This window comes from Leptinotarsa decemlineata, unplaced genomic scaffold, assembly GCF_025532065.1.
Source record: "Leptinotarsa decemlineata unplaced genomic scaffold, Ldec_3_MD MMD2_P_RNA_scaffold_5, whole genome shotgun sequence".
Taxonomy (NCBI): Eukaryota; Metazoa; Arthropoda; class Insecta; order Coleoptera; family Chrysomelidae; genus Leptinotarsa; species Leptinotarsa decemlineata.
The window spans coordinates 17,806,595-17,821,184 of record NW_027412532.1 but is presented as its reverse complement, the minus strand read 5'-3'; the positions used below and the strand labels follow the sequence as shown (position 1 = coordinate 17,821,184).

General features: G+C 34.5%; 1 long non-coding RNA gene across 2 annotated transcripts in view; it reads right to left on the bottom strand.

Moving 5' to 3' along the window:
* Positions 1 to 14,590, bottom strand: part of LOC141479991 (uncharacterized) — a 489,980-nt gene that overhangs the window by 324,368 nt on the left and 151,022 nt on the right. Inside the window, exon 3 of one of the 2 annotated variants that reach the window (XR_012464104.1) lies at positions 10,469 to 10,847. The exons of the other annotated variant lie outside the window; for it this stretch is intronic. This is a non-coding gene — a long non-coding RNA (uncharacterized lncRNA). Of the gene's footprint in view, positions 1 to 10,468; positions 10,848 to 14,590 lie in introns of those variants that run through there. 2 annotated transcript variants of the gene reach the window in all.

The window sequence follows — 14,590 nt, the reverse complement described above, 5'->3', positions numbered from 1 at the left end:
GGAGGCTATCAAGGGAATGGGGTTTTCACTTAGAATGTTTTCAAAATATGGTACCTTGAAAAAAATGGATAAAGTGATGCTTGCAAATATGCCTAAGGAAGTGATACTTGCATGTGTTGCACATGAGATTGCATATGTTTGGGAAAAGTTGCCTAAGCATCTGCAAGATGACATCGATATAATGAAACATAGATATTGTTATGAGCACCACCACCACGATCAAAATTCAGAATCGGATGTTAATGACGGTCCTATACCTCGGAAATCTATGTGTTGTATTTGTAATATAGAGGATGTGAATATTGGTATCAATAAAAATGATACTTATTACAATACAACACCTTCCAAAAAGTGTAAATTGTCTCAAATGTGCTGTTGCTGTGTACAATAATAAATTGAAATGTGTTTCAAAATATTCATCAGTCATGTCACGAAAGTTCGAGCTACAAGCTGTCGGGACAAGTGTCTTGAGTGCGGATTTTTTTCCACCAATTGAATTGGATAGGAACAGTCGTTATGGATTAGGACTTTTGGGATTCTATGGATGCAATACAATCAATAATATAACTGAAGCTAATAACTTAGTTAGTTTTAGAATCAGTAATGACAACTCATCGATACCCCAAAAGTTGACAATTGAAATTCCATGTGGTGCTTATGAAATAGAAGAGATCAATGCCGTCATACAGAAACATATCATGTTCAGATTGTTTCATGATAAAAAACCAAATGATGTCGTCGCAGATGATATTTTCTATCTACACGCCAATAATAATACATTCAAATGTGAAATGCGATCCAAATATGAAATTGATCTGACACATCCAAATTCAATAGCAGAAATGATGGGGTTCGCTCATGAAATATTTCCACCAAATCAGATACATGAATCATCATTACCAATAAACATTACAACTGTGAGACTTATCCGCTTAGATTGCAATATAATATCTGGTTCATATATAAATGGTGAAGAATCCCACATTCTTTTCTCATTCGATATTGATGTTGAACCTGGCTACAATCTTACTAAAGAACCACACAGTATTATATATATGCCTGTCAGTCCAGAAGGTCGTCAATTGATTCACAACATTACAGTGCGTATTTTGGATGAAAAAAATAACCTTATCGATTTTGGAAGTGAAGAAGAGATTTTCATTATTTTGGAATTGAAGAAAATCGAATAACTGTTGTTATGGGTTTCATTTATAATAGACAAAATCGCATTGAACAATCCCAAACGAGTTGCACTATCAAAAAGAAAGGTGTGCATAAAAAGAAGCTCATTCCACAAGTGTATGCTAAACAGTTAGCACATAACGCTCTGTCTGTGAGTGATCTTAAATTTTTGAAATCGATTGGATTGAAAGTGAGAAAATAACAATGGTGCTCGAAACAAACAATGAAAAGTTGAATATATTCAATGAACCAGTGCTCGATCATTCTCTCATAAGTTTACATGAGCACACATATAAGCCCTATGGATCACCGCTATTCAGGAATTCGGATGAAATCAGAATTGCAATCAATAATCAAGATGTTATACTAGATATTGCCGAGAGCTTCATTTACATAGAAGGTAAATTCACCCCCAAAGATGTAGCGAAAACATGCTATCTCTCGAATAATGCAATTGCATTTCTCTTTGACGAAATTCGTTATGAAATGGGAGGTGAACAAGTGGCTGTTGTTAGAAAACCTGGGATAACATCTACAATGAAAACCATGATATCATTTGGACAATCTCATGCTAACACATTATTGACATCTGGTTGGGGACTTTCACAATTGAAGCAAGATATCTTGGATACAAACAGTCATGTTTTTAGTGGAAAACTACCACTGAAATATTTGATGGGTTTTGCTGAAGATTACAACAAAAGTATCTTGAATGCCAAACAGGAATTGATTTTGATTATCGCTCGATCATTCAAAAACTCATATATAGGTGAGGTTGATGCTGATTTGGAAATAAATAAAATCGAATGGAAAATAAGGCATATTGTACCAGATGATAAACACAAGCTCAAACTTTTGAGTAGAATAAACAAAAGCGGTCTGAATGCCAAAATCAAGTTGGCGTATCGTATGTGGGACCTCTATGAACTACCATCATTACGTGGGACTTCTTCAGACATATGGGCCATCAAAACAACTAACGCATTGGAAACTCCTCGTTTTGTCATCATCGCATTCCAAAGTACTACCACATCTGAAGATAGAACACAAGATATTACAAAATTCACAACTGCTGATATCAATAGTATTCGAGTATACTTGAATTCTGAAGTTTATCCATATGAGCGTTGGAATTTGAATTTCGATAAAAAACTTGATGCTCCTGCTTATTATGCTTTTGAGAGTTTCCAGCGAAGTTATTATGATAAAGATATGAGTGAACCTCTGATGGACATTGGACAATTTAGAGAGAATCCACTATTCGTCATCGATTGTTCCCATCAACCGAATGCAACAAAATCATCAACTATTGATATAAAGATTGAGTTTGAGACGAGGAAGACCAAGTTTCCAGACAACACTAAAGTATATGCATTAATTTTGCATGATACAGTTTTAACATACAATGCATTGGATGGTTCAGTTCATAGCAGATATTGACACTTTTTTTTTCACTCTATCATGTACTGTTTTATGATCTTTTTTTTTATTTGTAACTGACTTATATCATGTATTGTATTTTATATCATATTTATTGTTTTGTAATCATTTTCTATTGTATTTCATCAGATTTAAATAAATAAAACATGAAAATAATACAAAGTTTTTTATTTGACATTATTTATGATTCACAGGAACATACAGACTATCTAAAATAACTTCTTCCTCATAATCATCATTTTCGCGACCATCTTCAATTTCCTCTCGATTTTCATCATTCAATTCAAAGTGATGAATAATCCATTCTGGCAAGTATGGTTGGAGGCTATACAGGAATCTTCTTAGGTTCAGTTCAATCATAACCTCACAAAGTTGCCACAATTCCAATTCATTATCCAAAAATTTGTTGCAAACTTCTGCACCACTCCAATAGTTCTCAGCATCACGAAGGCATAATTCGATTTGTTTTTCATCATAGCATACACTCATATCATAAACGCTTGCATGTTCGGCTCCATCACCCAACACCTTCAATTTAGACGACAAATGTTGAACCGATGATTTGAGATCTACAATATCGACCCAATCTTGACTTGCGTACTGCATCCACATCTTTAAATGGTGGAACTGAAATCGAACAAAAAAAAACAATAAGCAACCTCCAATTTTTCAGTGATATAATACTCACATTCCCATTTTACTTGTAGTTACAAAGTGAGTGTATTCAACTAAGTTAGTAATGTTTATATTTCCATATAATTATCATCTAATATATGAATATTAATAAAACAATAAGAAATTCATTATAATTACTATTATTATTCAATCATATTGAATTTGACTAGAGTTATCGTTTTCACACCAAAAAAAACTTTGTAAGCTATGACCTAAAGAAATTCACTATAAATTATTACTATTATTCAATCATATTGAATTTGACTAGAGATCGCGTTTTCATGCCAGCAAAACTTTGTTGGCTCTGTCCTAAATACATCATCGTATATTTACCACCTGATGAGTTGATACAAGATATATCGTCATCACTGAATTGCAACGAAATACGTTTTGGTAGCCATGTTTTAAATAATTTATCATTGCTCACATCTTGCAAAGTTAATAAAATTGATTTACCAAATCGTGTAGAATAAGTTGACATATTTTTAATTATGTACACTTCATCAATTGGCAATGATGATAAGGCCTTTTGCTCTAGTATTTCAACCTCCTGTACAATCAAATTATTAATTTTATTCAAGTCTACTTTTGAAACGGACATGATGAAAATATATATGAAAATATAAACAATTTCCAACAGACAAATACACTCACCGTCTTCCTTCTATTACGAACTGAATAACACTCTACCAATTGCTAACTGCTGCAGATATATTCGTCTACTGATTTCATAGTGTGCCAGGCATTTCTTTTATATTAAACAGTGTGAGTCACCCCCACCATGAAACCGTGAAAGATTCACATTGCTAGTTGCTATCCACTAGAGATGCCTGACGTCACAGCCAAGCCCATCTCCCAACTTGATGCGATAACAGTTGCCGGTACGAGCAAGCAGTGGTCGTTGCGGTCTCGGAGAGGGTAGACGCTAGGCAAACAGTCCTCGGCTGCCGTTGTGTCACCATCGATAGCGGGGCTAGAGCGAACCTTCATCGCTTCAGGAGAGGTGAGGGCAGACCGATGAATACGCATTACTCTGCCACACGTCGTGGAGTGAACATGTCGCTCTCTAGCCGTTGAACGGTTATTGCTGTGACGTCACTCCACTACTAACTTGGTGCCCTAACACCGATGGAGCATTTATTACTTGGAGGATCTTCGAAGTATGCAGACGTATGTTTGTACATAGACAAACAAGCACATGATGAAACCCTGTACCGTGCATTCTCCTACACACACACACATAAACACACAAAATCTCATATGAAAAAAAAATCTGAACGATCCATGCACCAGACACTTCAAGGTCACAACGCCTTGACTTCACTGCACAACAAAAAAACTTCACCAAACAACAACCAATAAAAAAAGCAATTAATACGTCATAGTGGTGGGGGGAGGCCGAGAATCAGCTGTAAACAACTACTTATGAGTATACCCAACTCAAATGCACCTTAAAACGGCCATCAATCATTTAAGTCACGAACGAATGTGAGTAACCACGCGACAAAATCACCACAAGATATGATATTATTTCTGTTCAATGATTCAGAAGAATGTATGGAATTCAAAACTTCAGCCCTTCAGTACTAAAGTACTGCCTGAACTTTCATGGTAGATATTGAAGGTTAACAGTGTGTAGTTTTGATGATATTTCAGGTAAGTAGAAACGAAAATAATTAGTGCTTGTCTGAATGTGAATCTACTATTTCTAAGTAGCAAAATCCTCCTCGTAGTCTAGGAAAACACTGGAAGGTTGATAGAATGACCAATGATCGTTTTACTCAATTAACAATTTGTACATATTGCTTTAAATCATACCTTCAATCATACCTGGCCGCCACTGGCGGCCATAAACCAATTGTGACGTAGCTAAGAGCGTGCGGATATTCGATGTGCGCTGCCGTTCTAGATGTAGCGAGAATAATAACACCGGTTTCGATGAAATTCCAAGGAATATTCCAGCGCTTTCAATTGCCAAATATAAGCGCCATCCATTTGCACATCAAGACAGTCAAGTGGAAGTTACAGTGCGGTACGCGGAACGATCTAGTAAGGCGATAGATATAAGAGTAAAAGTTGAAATTTTAGTGTTTTGTTGTATCAAAAGTGAAATAAAGTTAAGTTTGATGATTGTTCAGTTTAGTCAATTATTGGTAAACCTAGGGAGAAAACGTAACGTAATTAATACATACAAGAAAATAATATTTGGAAATCTGTTGTTGATACAAGAAACCATTTGTCTTGAAAACGGCAAAAATACATCATCCACGTATAGGATCTAAGTCTGTGCTTGTTTCTATTTCAAGTTTGTTCATGAACAGATTATCCACTAATGGAGGTACCATGTTTCCTATTGCTGAAACTTTGTGCTTCTTGTAGGAGAAATTAGCGAACTGAAATCAGGTCTATTTCATGAAAATTTGTATACTATTCAACTATTTCATAACAAAACTCAATAATCTTTAGATCTTCCATGATTTGGTTAGCAAAACAAGCCTTAGAGTTAGTATTTTTGTCCTGGTATGAAAAAAGTTTTTTCAATAAATTTGTTTTCATAAAAGATCTCACATTTCTGCATCACACATTACTAAATGTACAAAAAGTAGTTACCAATTGGTAATTTCATTAACTCCCATGTAAAAAAATGTTCCATATTTCAAATGAAGATAATCTGAATTTTGATTTCAAGTTCCATAACAGGTGAGGAAGGAGTCTGACATTATTGATTAATTATTTTATTGAATCATTTTTTAAAATCGGCTACATAACTTGGCTCACCTCATAATATTAGTGGTGTAACCTCTTTTAAAATTAAAGCTATAGGTTTCTCATCGCACTATTTTCAAAACGCTCTGTGGATGTTTACAGCAAACGAGTAAAATTTATTTTTTAATCAGACCGTTGAATGAACTTCCTCCTTAAAAGGTTTAGTTTTTGAATGATGCCTCTATCTCGTCAAGTTTGAAGGATACACAGGGCTCTTCAAATTCGTTTCTGTACATGGGGATCTCGTAAACGATAAGAGATAGAGTGTCGGTTAAATTGTGGCAAAGTTGCGTATTTCAGAGACCTATTCAATGATGTGAAGAAATCGAATATAGCTCTCTTGGTTCTGGAGATATACAGAAAAATCCCCAAATTATTTTTTTGCCTATAACTTCTTTATTCGCAGATATATTGAAAATCTGTCCACATTTTGCTATTGGCACTTACTATGGGCTCTCAGAATATATCCATAAATCTTTTATACAGGGTGTCATCTGACTTGGGCCACCTCCATCTTTGAATTTTTAAATACGGACCTGTATTTTTTGTTGTAATTTTTGGATCGTAGACATTCACTTCATACTGAGGAATTAAATCCAATTTTATATTTCGGGATGTTCCGATAATATTCGATTATGATTTTGTGAATTATTCCCTTTTAAATTACGGCCCTGGAAATTGGTTGACTGAGTTGAATACAAACATAATAGCAACTTTCAGGTCTCCCTATGTATCGTGGAGTTTTTCAAGAGTTTTTTTTCATTTTTAGGTACCTATTCATATTTTTTCCATTGTTCTGAGCGTTTTCTACAATGAACTTCGAATAAGAGAACCTTTTATGATCATTTGAAACATATCTACATAAAAAATATATTATATGTGTTTTAATGAGCAGAAAAAGAAATGATAGCAATAATAACATCCGAAACGAACACTATAATTGTAATGAAAATTGAAATGAAGTAATTTATATAGGTACCTAAAAAAATTATTGGCGCAATAATTGTTCCATTGTGCCATTTTTAAACTTGGTTTTTCATATTCATATTCATATTTGCTGCATTGTTGTGAAATCATTAAAAATCGTCAATCTCGAGTCTTCCACATTTCCTATCTCTCTGCCAGCGTAAATCCTATTTTTCAATGTCCCCCATAGAAAATAGTCTAAAATAGTAAGATCTGGTGATTTTGCAGACCATCTTATTGTCCCATTATTTGTCTCGAAATGGAAGGACTCCCATTCGAACATTTATTGCACAATTAATTCTTTTGTGTATATAAATTACTTACTTCATTTCAATTTTCATTATAATTATAGTGTTCGTTTCGGATGTTATTATTGCTACCATTTTTTTTCTGCTCATCAAAACACATATAATATATTTAATGTTGTAGATATGTTTCAGATAATCATAAAAGGTTTTCTTATTCGAAGTTCATTGTAGAAAACGCTCAGAGCAATGGGAAAAATATGAATAGGTACCTAAAAATGAAAAAAAACTCTCGAAAATCTCTACGGTACATAAGAACACGTGAAAGTTGCTATTGTGTTTTTATTCAACTCAGTCAACCAGGGCCGTATTTTAAAAGGGAATAATATACACAATTATAATCGAATATTACCAAAAAATCCCGAAATATAGTATGAAGTGAACGTATACGATCCAAAAACTACAACAAAAAATACAGGTCCGCATTTAAAAATTGAAAGATGGGGGTGGCCGAAGTCAGATGACACCGTGTATAAAAGAGTCATGGATATATTCTAAGAGCCCACATCAAGTGCCAATAGCAAAATGTGGACAAATTTTCAATATGTCTACGAATGAAGAAGATATAGGCAAAAAAAATAATTTGGGATTTTTTGGTTTTTCCTGTATATCTCCAGAACCAAAAGAGTTATATTCGATTTATTCACATCGTTGAATAGACTTCTAAAATACGCAACTTTGCCATAATTTAACCGACACTCTATATCTTATCGTTTACGAGATCCCCATGTACAGAAACGAATTTGAAGAGCCCTGTATATTTTATGAAATATGATTGAAGCAAATCATTTTCAAGTATTGGTGTATCAATTTTTTTTCCAACAGTTTCTGAATTTTCTACAAACATTTTTACATGATCATGTTCATGATAACTCCTAAGTTTTTATTTTGGGGGAAATAGCAAAAGCAAAAAAACTAGTTATTCACCCTCCAACAAAACTATTGGCATGAAAACTGTTTGTCGAGAACGATGTTCCCGGCTACCCGTCGAGCTAAGCCGATTGAATTCATATATCATGGTCAAGTGGATATTCTAGGATGTGCGACTTCCTAGTCGCATTTCAAAGAATTACACCAACTGAGGGAAGCTTGGCAATTTTTATTGATTTATGAAGAAACCGCCTCTCTTTTTAATGTCTATATAATTTCAACGGTATCCAGTTGCTCACATTTTTATTGTGAACATTTGATTTATGATTCAAATCCATTGAGAGAGCTATTGAATCAATCGAAACGTTCGAACTGACCATTGAATAATGTAATCATTTCATTGAGTAGCACGTTTCTTCCTAAATCTGTACGGCTATAATTTCCGAAAAACAAACTTGGACTTTCAATTTGACGAAAGGGTACATTATATTTGTTACCTGTATAAAATTAAGATTGTACTTATTGTGAACCTGGGAAAGTTATTTTGAATTGTTTCTATTCTTATACACATTGTACTGGGGACACCACATACAAAATTTACCATACTATAAATATTGAAACGAATAACACTTTTGATTGCAAAAATAGATTGTTTGCATTGCCCAGGGTTTTATTGCATTTAGAGGCAATTTAGACAATGTAGTGGTGAAAGAGGACAAGAATTTATTACCTCCTCAAGTTGAGGAGGGATAATCAGATGGATGATCAGTCCAGAATAGACCGGAAACGAAGAGATGCCAGATGTAGGGAGGAGATGCTCCAACTTGCAACTGGTATAAAATTCAGATTGAACAATGAACTTTCGAATCTGAACATGCAAGTGAACTTGCTGTGGGAATGACTGATGTCCAGGGGACTTATGTTTCAGGAAATTTCAACCAGAGAGAGAGGAAATGCACAAGGCGTAATAGACTTGGAAAACACGATAATGTACAGTGAATATTGGCAGAGCATCCACAGAATAAGACATGATCAGACCATCGAACAAAAAAAGAAGAAAAATTAAGGAATTCAATAGGCATGGACCTGCTGCCAATGAGAGCAGGGAAACCTACAGGCTGCTGATGGTCTCTGACAAACTGATCGTTTCTCAAGAAGAGAGATTGATATTTTTAAACTCAATGATGGGACCAGCAGGCACGAGACGTGGATCAAAGTAACTTTTCAGGCAATATCGTACATTATTGAGGCTTTGCATCCGGCTGCGTTTACAACCTTTAGCCAAAAGCCAGTACGGTATATCTTTGGAAATACCTACCCAAAGGTTGTATTATTCACTTAGTTAAGATGTATATTGTTAATGGTGAATTACTTCATTCTGGTAAAGATATGAAAGGCATTATCTATCGAAAACTAGCTGCTGGAACTGTTTTGAGTACTTGATTACTCGTCCAAAACAAAGAGGCGAACAAAATTCATTTATTCGAATATCAATGTATATCGATACGATGTGTTTTTTGTTTTGTTATCTGTGAGCATCTAATGTTTATTTCAGTTGCCCAAATAGCTCGTCGATATTTTGCTAGTTGTAGAACTTTGGAGTATTCAGACTGTAGAGGCCAAGCATTGTTCGCCGAACGACGAATATTATACAATATTTCGTGCACATAAGGAGCTATGGAAACAGTAAATATTCAAGGAAGGAACCCACACATTCGTGGTGGATCTAAGAGCTTTACTACTATTCTAGTTGAAATAACAGATAATACTTCAAAGAAGAATATTGAAAAAATCATTATTTTTCCCTTAGCATCCAGAATGAATGAAGTGAATGTTTTCTCCCGACTTATCTTGCCCTCTCTTAATTTGTCTTGTTTTGTCCAAGATGAAACCAATCTTCTTCTTTTGTCGAGACACGATTTTTCAAGAGAAAATCTTTTGTCTTGTTGGAAATGAGGCGAGACAAAACAAAAGCAGCAAAATTAATTTTGAAGAATGTAAACTTCCACAGCTGGAGATAACTGTGTCAAGGCAATTTTCTGGGATTTCGAGCACTTCGATTGTTACCTATTCACTTTTGATAATGTCTAACGCAGTAGTAGACGAAACGGCAGGCATAGAAACCTGAAAATCATGTCCAAAAAAACCGAAAAACAGTGTTGATCTAACATTATCATCAATAGATAAAGAAACACTGAAATATCCGTTTTAAAATGAGTCAAATAACTCAAATAATTTGTTTGTTGTAGTATAAAGTAAAACTTGAAATATTGTTTAGGAGAATGCATTATGTTCGTTATAAGTGTTTGATAAAATTCTGAAATATCGAAGTTCGTTTCAGATTATTTTCTGGAAAAAAACTACCAAGATTTATCACAGTCACAATCAGAGTTTCACTGTCGTTGAGCTAATAACATTTGCATCTAAATGGAACTTTTTTCAATTCCGTTCTAACTGAACCGATTATTAAACGAATGCCATTATAATTGCGGCCAACTGTGCTGAATTTCAATCAGAGTAATGTCTTTATTTACGATCCAGACAATAGCTATACTCTTACTTAGATCACCAAGTCTTCATTTTATAGGAGCTATGCACTTACCGATATTGATTAAAAAGCTGTCTATAAAGATGATGACTCACCTGAAACAAAAAAAAATAATATCATCCAAGTGACATCAATATCTTCAGTGGAGTAGAAATAAAATTTTTGCATTCGAGTTCATTCTATAACCATTTATTGGAATTTTTCAAAATTTCACCAGCCAGTTGTGTCGGCAAAACGTTGGTAAATGAACACAAAATGACCAACAATTTCGAAAAACGACGAATACAGAATGATATAATTGTCTCCTGTTCAACCCCATTTCTCTATTCAACGGAGCGATTTTCAAAAATATTTCAATATCTGAGTGGGTTATTTTCGGTTTCATTCTGAAAACACCCTGAAAATACATCATGAAGGTATCAACATCAACAACATCACCGCTCTAGAGTTCCAAAGATATATTACTATTTTTATAAATCGATGGATGTAACCGTTACTACGTGGTAGAAGATCATCATGAAAAATGAGAAATGAAACTTTATATGTTTTTTACCACTTTTATTCGTAAGCAACGTTACTGCAGGACATTTTTAAACTAATACAATGAACTGAAAATTAAGTTAAGTACGTGCGTTCATTATCACTATCATTGCCAAATGGTTGGGTAGTTTTTCGGGCTGTTTCGGTAGCACCGAAAATAGCTCAACGACGTCATATGCTAATGGGCTGAAAAGGGTAAAAAAATTTACAAAATTATCTATCGATAAATTCATTATTTCGATTACTGTAGATATTTAAAAAAAACCGATTTACAGTTACAGCCCCCAATTTTTAGATGGGAAGTATGGGTTTGTGATATATCGTTTGAAAGGCATCTTCATTCCCTACTCAAAAATGTTATCCCTTTCAAGTTAATTGCAAGAGTTGAAATAAAATAAATTGAAATCATGTGGTTACCGAAATTCGATTAAATACACTCAAAAACTATAATGTAATGCAAAATGTAATGAAATGTAGAATACGCAAAAGGACTATGGATGTTAATGAAGTAGATGTCCAAATGGTTCACTGCGAACGTCTTGGCAATATCACAATTTCAAATAAAACTGTTTTCTAACATTATTTAATATATAAGGTGTGACCAACCTAATCGCTAGCTTTATTCGTTCTTTTAAGTCATTCAAATCTGAAGGTTAGGTTTTGTACACGATACTATTTACATATTCCGATAAAAATAAATCTAATGATGAAATATCAGGTGATCGCGCTGGCCATTCAATCGATCCTCGCCTCCATATCCACCGATTGGAAAATGTTGTATCGAGGTATTGCCGGACATTAACTTGGTAATATGGTGGTGCTCTATACTGCTGAAACCATATCGTATTCACTGGAACTTGAGGGTTTCCTGGATCAGGATATGAATTTTTGCAGGATATAAACTTGGAATGACATCATTTTGAAGTAGTGCCAAATAATTATCGCCATTCAAGTTACCCTCAATGGTTTTCTACAATCCCTGCCCAATAATTACCCTTTTGAGGGTATTGTGTAGTCTCTCATCCAGTGAGGATTTTCTGTTGACCAGTAGCGGCATAAATAGCGGCAAAAATAACGTTTTCTAATTCGATTATATTGTTATCCAAAATATCCATCATTTGCTAATAAAAATGAGTTCTTCTATCATTCTATCAAAATCGTCTTCCATGAGCTCCTCAGTAGGTATCATTTTATTGGGATGCATTTTATTTTTTTAATATGTTTACTATATATCGATGTATGGCTATAACATTGAATGTAGTGGATGCCTGTCTTCTCGATATATGTGGGTTTTCCTCAAACTCAAGCATCACATCTCAGTCCAGCCGTACACGGACCACATATTTGCAGTTGAGGCAACCACAACATTGTGGCCACGTTGACTGCACTTCGCGGTTGACCCAACCACATTTTTGTGGTCGACTTGCGGTCATATAAACCGCACTTGCAGTTGAGGCAACTGACATCAAAAATTGAATACTGTGAAACCAATGTAAGAAAAAGTACACGACGGTGTACGCGGTTGGGTACGACTGCAAGTTTGTGGTTAGTGTATGGCGGATGCCGCGATGACATCTCGGCGGAGATCAGCAGTAAGTTGACTGCAGACGCTCGTTTTGACTTTTGTGAATGCCCGTGTAGTACAGTATTTCTTATGGGCGGCTTGAGTTCGCTGGAACGCGACTGCAATTGTGTGGTCGGGCCGACCGCAAAATGTGGCTCGTGTATGGGCGCTCTAATTTGAGTTCGTCACTCATTGTACTGGAGCTGCTTTTTTCATCTGCCTCACATGACCAAGCTTGCGAAACTGCTTCTCTATTTTGCTTATTGTTCCTTGATATATGGGCGGTAAATTAGGAACTTTCTCATGAAATAAGCGAGCTACTTCCTGTTGTGTGCGGGTTTTATCTCCGTAACCAATCATTTGTAAAACTGTTATTTTATGCATTTCCGTTAATCTAACCATTTGTCAGACTTGCAGTTAAAGAACTTTAAACCTTAATTGAAATACTGACAACTAATATTGTAACATACGAAACAAGTTGACAAGGCGTTTTAAACTAAATTTGCCACGGAAATTATTTACGGTTTTTTAAAGGATACCATCTGAAAAGAACATTGCTATAGTTTTTGTTTACTTTCCTATTATAATTATCAATACCACAACTTGAACACATTTTTGAGTATATTGTAATAAGTTTTGAGCGTATTTTATCGAATTTCGGGAACCACAAGATTTCAATTTATTTTATCTCAACTGTTGCAATAAACTTGAAAGCGATAACATTTTTGAATAGAGAATGAAGGGACCTTTAAAACGATATATCACAAGCCTATACTTCCCCCTGTCATTCGACGGGGGTTGAATTATGTCAAATTATAATTTAAATTGGACGTGTTTCATAATTTTGTTAAAATATGTACAGTAATTGAAGTGAATTTATTCCATTTGGCTTTTACACACTGTATACCACGGCACAGTAGAATAAATATTTATTGAGCTGAAGAGCTACAAAAACACGTGTCATTGAAACGGACAAAACTTTTGAAACAACCTAATACCATTTGTTGAGTCTCTTTTCATCATAGCATATTAGTCAATCTAATTTCCTCCCAAACCAAAGATTGTTGAGATTAATTTTATGATTCTGTGCGGAAGATAAAGGTCAACAGTTAATAACACAAAGTTAACTTGTTTCGCACAGTGGTTCTAGCAAATTACTATTCCGACAAATTGAATTGATGTTAACTGTTTATGCAGGAAAACCGCGCCAGTGAGAAGAATAGCTTTTGGGTAAGAGTGTGAAGTATTGAAATATGTTATTAGATTATAATGAGACGAGATAATTATTCTTTAAAAAATAATATATATATATATATATATATATATATATATATATATATATATATATATACTACTACTATTACAGTCGATTATCTGAAGTTTAGTCAGGTAAAACATAATCACTCGAACTCATCCAAAACACAGTATATTTTTTGCAAATTGTTCTTGGAGAAAAACATTTTCGAAAGTGAGAATTGAATACAGCGGAAGAAATATTTTTTTTGTAAGAATATCAATGGATAGTATCTTTGTTTTGATAAGATCTAACTTGATATAGGCAAAATTGCAACCTCTAGCGTGAAATGAATCTTACTGAAAACAGTTTTTCCACATCAGAACAAAACTAGTGTTTCTTGACGCTGAACCGCGCGTCAAGTGAACCGCGGTTCACTCAGCAAAATAGCATCATCAGGAGATGACTAAAACTCTCAACATTCACTCATGTTCTGGTGA